This window comes from Sturnira hondurensis, unplaced genomic scaffold (genome assembly GCF_014824575.4).
Source record: "Sturnira hondurensis isolate 20B ecotype Veracruz unplaced genomic scaffold, ASM1482457v3 Scaffold0010428, whole genome shotgun sequence".
NCBI classification, from domain to species: Eukaryota; Metazoa; Chordata; class Mammalia; order Chiroptera; family Phyllostomidae; genus Sturnira; species Sturnira hondurensis.
The window spans coordinates 3988076-3994082 of NW_028083059.1; positions in this window are offsets into that span (position 1 = coordinate 3988076).

Here is a 6007-nt window from a genome sequence, read left to right on the forward strand (position 1 = left end):
GTGCTATATTTCAAAATAGCTATCAATTTCCTCAAACATATATACAAATGCTTTCTGTGAGTGATATACTCGAGACTGTTGGGAACTGCTCTGCCTGGTTTCAGAAGTTGTAACTGTCCCCCATGGCTAAGGCTGAGTGAGCAACCTCTGGAATTCGAGCCACTAAGGAGACAAAGCTTGTCTCTGGCAGCAAGCGCTGCTTCTGTTTCATCCCCTGCCCCCAACACTTGGTCGGTTAGGCTATGACGGGTAAGACCCCTCAGAGGGGGAGCAACCTAAGCCAGATACAATTACTTGGGAGGCCATCATGGAAGGACTTGGGGGGCAGCTGCAACAAAGAGGGAGTGACAGACCCTCACCGCCCCCCCCATTCTGAAATAGCCTGAGTCCCCATTTCCATCTGGGAAAAGTACTTCCTGGCTCTAATCCACTTAAGCCTAAAAACCTATGATGGGGAAGGCAGTGCAGCCCCTTGCCAGCTAGAGCACGAATCCAGGGTGATTGGGCATAAGAAAGAGTTCTTAAAGTCCTGTGAAGCCTGCTTTCATTCATATGATAAGAGTCCAAGCAGGAAATGAGTATGTCTCCCAAAGTTTTTGTAACCTCCCTTCCTGACACTGACTCAGATTAAGCCCTCGGACTTTTTTGAAATGTTATCTACTGTTTGATCCTTGCTGCCTGACATTGATTGATGAGCTTTACCTGTATTCCTGTGTATTACAACCCAATAAAAGCTGTTGAGGAAGGGGCTCTTGGCTTTTCTCCTCTGAGAGACTGGCCACCTCTCCTCCCCAAGCAGATCATGTCTTGGTAGTTTCACTTTCATCAGTGGTGGACGGGGAGACTTTGAGAGCAAAGTTGCCCCCACATAAGAGTTTAAGGGCATAGGCAATGTTCCATATTTGAGTAGATTACAGGGAAAGCAGCTAGGGGAAGTGGCAAATAGGTAGGTTAAACTCAGAGGAAACCAGAATTAGAAGTGACTGTGAGAGTGTACACTCTGGGAATTCACACAAATGTTGGGAAAGGCACTGGCTTTCTTACTGGACATGAAATAGAGAATGCAAATCAATTTTAAATGCATCTCAAAGGAGAGAGTAACCTTCAATGATGTCGTGATTACAGTCAGCACCAAGACAATCTGTCTGCTTCCCAGAGTAGATCTAATGGAGTCCAAATATGTAACTATAAAAAAAAAATGACCCCATCTTGTAAATGCATATAACATATCACTACATATATACATGTATATACATACATATATACTTATATGTATATAAATGTTTATAGCATAGTTATTTCTGGAAGGAAAAATAACACATTTATCCATATAATAAGGCTTTTTCTATATCCGAATAAGAAAATATCATAAATATGTAAAAGTTCTACTTTTTATGTAATAACTAAAATTCAACCACTGAGACCAAACCCCATGTGAAAACCATAAATAAGGAGAGTAGCTACATAATTTGCATGTTCAGGAAGAGAACTAAACCCAAAAGTGAGTATTCGCAAGTTGATATTTCCTCCTAAGCAGAATGAGCCTCAGGCTTATAAATCCTCAGTGCCCAGTCCTTTAGTAACATTATACTAACACAGATGATAGAAAATGTCTCAGTTTTGAGAGTTGCAATTCCCACTTCACATTCTAGAACAGAAAAATAACATTTGCTATTAGAAAAGACAACTCTTTGATTTGCTTGAGTGCCACTTAATTGAACCTTCGGTTTCTACATAGATAAGAAACAAATGTCTCTATTGTTCTTGAAGAAAACTTGAGAGAGGGTTTGATCTTTGTTCTACTAACTTAAATAGGTTTCTTTAATGGAGCAGTATCCACAGAGAGTTGTAGAGTTTGGTTTTGTTTTGTTTTTTTTTTAACTGATCTTCAGAGAGAGAGAGGAAAGGGTGGGGAAAGAGAGAGAGAGAAAGAGACAGAGAGGAACATTGATTTTGATGTTCCACCTACTTATGCATTTACTGGCTGCTTTTTTTTTTTGATTTTGATGTTCCACCTACTTATGCATTTACTGGCTGCTTTTTAAAAATATTTTATTTACTTATCTTTAGAGAGAAAGGGAAGGAGAAAGGAAGAGAAACATCAATGTATGGTTGCTTCTCATGCATCCCCTGCTGGGAACTGGCACCTGCTGGGAACTGACCTGCAACCCAGGCATGTGCCCTGACTGGGAATCGAACCGCGATCGTCTGGCTCGCAGGCCCGTGCTCAATCCACTGAGCTACACCAGCCAGGGCTACTGGCTGCTTCTTGTGTGTGCCCTATAACCTTTGTATATTAGGGCAATGCTCTACCCAGTTGAGCTACCCTGCCAGTGCTGAGAGTTGGAGAAATTCTTTATCAATTTATTTTGTTTCCCTCTTAAAAACACCTAGATTTTGGCCCTGGCTGGTGTGGCCCAGTGGACTGAGTGACGACCTGTGAACCAAAGGGTTGCCGGTTCAATTCCCAGTCAGGGTACATGCCAGGTTGAGGCCAGGTCCCCAACAAGGGATGCATAAGAGGCAACTGCACATTGATGTTTCTCTCCCTCTCTTTCTCCCCCCTCCCATATCTAAAATAAATAAATAAAATATTTTAAAAAGACACAATGAATGACATAATTTAGCATTCAAAAACTCAGGTTTTTTTTTAAGATTTTATTTATTTATCTTTAGAAGAGAAGGGAAGAAGGAGAGAGGGAGAGAAATATCAATGTATGGTTGCCTCTCGTGTGTCCCCTGCTGGGAACTGGCCTGCAACCCAGGCATGTGCCCTGACTGGGAATCGAACCGCAGTCCTTTGATTTGCAGGCCCGTGCTCAATCCACTGAGCTACACCAGCCAGGGCCAAAAACTCAGTTTTGATAAATATACTAGATGACTGGCTTGGCTGGTGAATAAAATTAATTCCACACATTTGTAATCAGAGGCAGTAATAAACACGAGAAAATTGGAGACATTTCTTGAGAAGAATATGTCAGGCTCCTCTGATAGGACAGAAAATGAGTTGGAAAAGGAAAGAACTGTATTTCTCAGAAGCACAAAAGGATAGTGTATGGAAGAACGGACATGTACAGGTCTCAGGAGATCCCATTTAGGGGACTGAGTTTGACCCTCGACCCTTATACCCAATAGCACATGGAACCTCATAGGAGCTTGACAGATATCCTGGCAAAAGTTTTGAACAAGTTAGTAATTCCAAGTAATTATGTCTAGGACAATTTTAAAGATATGTTCTGTGTTGTCCAGTGCTACAAAGTTTTAGTAGTCTTGTTAAAATTCCTGTCCTGTGAACATGTGCTGTGGGAAAAGGGAGGTAGTCAAGTTCCCTTCTTGAAGGTCATGCAATGTCTAGGATGAGTAAGCAGGATTGGAGGAGTCAAATGATCCAGCAGATTATATCGTCTATCAAATTAGAGGGAATAGGTGAGGATGCATGCAATGCACAGGCCAGGAATTGATAAAAGCCCTGCATCAGAATAGCTGCCAGTGGAGTAGCTTTGCTTAGGCTAGAGCTCACTCACATGAGTCAGCAGGTGGTGACATTAGAAGATCCAAAACAAGATCGGGGAAATCGATGGCCTTTTCCAGAGCACAATAAGGTTACTACTCTAGGAAACATCCAAGAATAAAACAGAGGTATATATAAAGGGGCACAGCATTCCCAGAAGAAGATCGGGGATGAATCACCCTCCACCCCAATCATTTTGTGGGGAAAGTGGAGATAATATCTCATTATATAGTTAAACAATGAAAGGGGAGTATAAGCTGTTCGAGGAGGTACAATTGCTTTAAATTGACACTATTTCCATTCACAACAGTAGCAAGTATTTCTAGAACGAAAGGTCAGATTTTATTCTTGGCTGACAAATGCCTAACAACTAACAACCTCATCTAAGCCTTCCTTTTGAAAACCTCAGATTTCAACTCTGTGCCACCCACTTCCTCGCTACTACAGCTGGCGTCCATTTTCAAAGTACCCTTTGCACTCAGGACAGAAGTTTGCTTTCAGCTTTCTGGTTTTTCCAGTTCCGCTGTCCTGTCCCAGGTCTGCTTCCACAGAACACCTGAGGAATGGCCTCCCTCTGCTTCAACTGTCCAGGGATGTTTAGAGCTAGGTGACAGCTCTGGGGGTAGGGATTCAGCCCAGTAACCCACACCAAAGTTTTCCAAAGCAAAAATCTGAATAATTTAACAAATAAATACAAACTCCTTACTAAGCATACTGATGCAACTAGGATTTTTTTATTTCTTTTTTTAAAGAAATAAAAATCAATTACTATGACTGCATCTTCAGAAAGCCAAGATCAGAAAAATTACGGGAAGCAACTGCAGGGGCAAAAACCCTATCAGCACACTGACATCCACAAACCAATCTTTCTGTGATGAGCTCACTCACAAAGAGTGGGTATTTCTACACTTGAAGGAGCTCTCCTTGCATTCCTAACTGAATCCTCGGATTAATACTAATGCCAACTTCAAAATTTTTCTGATGCAAATTTTCTATCTTATATCTTTGCATTTCATTTTGGAGTCATAAACTCCAATGTTATCTTATTGGAGTATTTTATATTTCCTTCCCAATATCTTTTATAGTGTTTTTGTCTTATCTTTACTCTGAATGCCCTTGGCTTATTTTCGTTCTCTTTATAGTTATGCCTTTTAACCTCCAATGATCCTTATGCCTCTCTTTTGTAGTGCTAAGGATACCAGCCACTTCTCTGAGATGGTCACCCGTAATTAAATATGTTATTTTCTAGCCCTGGCTGGTGTAGCTCAGTGGATTGAGCATGGGAACCAGACAATCATGGTTCGATTCCCAGTCAGGGCACATGCTCGGGTTGCAGGCCAGTTTCCGGCAGGGGCAAGTTCCCTGCAGGGGATGCACGAGAAGCAACCATACATTGATGTTTCCTTCCTCTCTCCTTCCCTCCCCCTCTAAAGATAAATAAATAAATAAAATATTTAAAAATATGTTATTTTCTTTTAAATCATGATAAATATTCTTGCCTTAATTATTTATTCAGTTAAGTCTTTCCAGTGTAAAACAAATCACCATTAAAGTGCAATTTATCCTTCCACTCTACTGATAGCTGGTATGAAAGAAATACTTTTCTTTCTGAAGGCTACCAGTTTAGAAACAAACACCAAAACCTCGGAGCTTGGCTCTACGTGTTCTTACAAAATTTATGTTCCTTACTGATAATCAGAGATTTCTTATTCTCTGCAGCCTGAATGGGATCCCAGGGCAGCTTCACGAAGACAGCAGCCTTCTGCAAGGAAGCAAGAGGCCAGAGGACTAGGAAAAGAAATTATTGGTAAGAAGAGTGGGAAAGATACTTTATTAAAAGGAATTTGTTGAACAATTTATTGGCAAAGCTTGGCTTGAGACATTTGTAAGAGTTAGAGTTAGGGTTTTGGAGACATATAAGTTCAGTATAAGCTAATATATAACAAAACTATATGAGGGGAAAAAATCAAAGTCATTCTTAAGTTATATTACTTTAAAGTCAGTGTAATGTATAGAAAAGTAACAGCCTCAATGACTTCTGTAATAATTGGACCCAATTCGTAGTAAGTTGAGTTCCAAACTCTTACATCATTTTTTAAGGATGAGGTAAGATAGGGAAATAATTAAATTTTGTTTATCATCTACTTTAATCCAGTGCTGGGCTAGACAAAAAAATAACATGTGGAATGTAATACTTAAATCAACTATCAGCATAGGTATTACTTTTCTCTTTTGGATATAAGGAAGCTCCAATACATTAAATGACAAAGCTTGTCAATAAACTAAAATCTAATGAAAATCTTTCATTTTCTCAAAGCCACCAACATGCATAAAATGAGAAAATGTTTCAAACAATTAGTACACATGCATGCAATAGACACATCAATACATCCCTTTTTTCCCTGAAGGATTACCATGCTTGAGTATCTATTACAAAGGAAAAGCATCTTCACATATCCCTCCCCACTGGCCAACTTGTGTGTCCTCGTGACTGAT